This window comes from Pundamilia nyererei, unplaced genomic scaffold, assembly GCF_000239375.1.
Source record: "Pundamilia nyererei isolate P.nyererei 1_Seehausen unplaced genomic scaffold, PunNye1.0 scaffold00114, whole genome shotgun sequence".
Lineage (NCBI taxonomy): Eukaryota > Metazoa > Chordata > Actinopteri > Cichliformes > Cichlidae > Pundamilia > Pundamilia nyererei.
In genome coordinates, this window is record NW_005187515.1 from 50,198 (window position 1) to 51,043 (window position 846).

Genomic DNA, 846 nt, shown 5'->3' on the forward strand with positions numbered 1-846 from the left:
AAGTGGTAATGTACTTTGATATTACTTTTATTGTTTCAGTGTTGATTGCAGTCTGCAGGGCTCAGACTGTGGAGGTCCGTCCAGGTGAAGAAGTCACACTGCAATGCTCCAACATTTCCACGCACAGTTCTTTAACGTTCTGGTTCAGACTGGTCAACAGAACCATGGCCAGCTGTATCTCTGTCATGTTCAGAGCTGATAAAAGTGTGGCATACTGTGATGGATTTCAAAACGGACCGTTTCAAATGACTTCCAACAGCTCTACTATCTTCTTGAAAATTAAACACGCGCGTGTATCTGACTCTGGACCTTATTTCTGTGGATTTTTCACAATTTTTCCAGTTTTTAACGTGATACATTTAAATGTTAAAGGTAAGAACATTTAAAAGTTTTTGTGGGAGGTTTCAGTCCTGTATGTATTTATTTATTTTTTTGTCAAATTATATATTCGCTTTATTTAAAGACTTCAGTGATACTGATGAGACTGAGAGCATCACCAAAAGTAAGTTTAGCCTAATTACTAATCATCTGGTTTCTATGTTTGCTTGCTAATTTTGTTAGAAAGTGACCAAGACCGAGAGCTGAACTTAAACTAATGCAATGATTCTGTCTTTGTAGAAGAGTGTGATGGAATATCAGAGCTGGCCGGTCTGATTTTGGCTCCTCTGACTGTTTTCCTTATAAACGCAGTTATCGCCATGGCTTTTAAAATCTGGACACTACAGAGAGGTACTAGAAACAGCCACTGGTTAATTTTGGTTAATTTATAAATGAGATTTTGGCATGACTGACTGGATGTTTTGTTTCTGTGGTGAAGCTGCTGCTGAAGGACAGATACTACAGCAA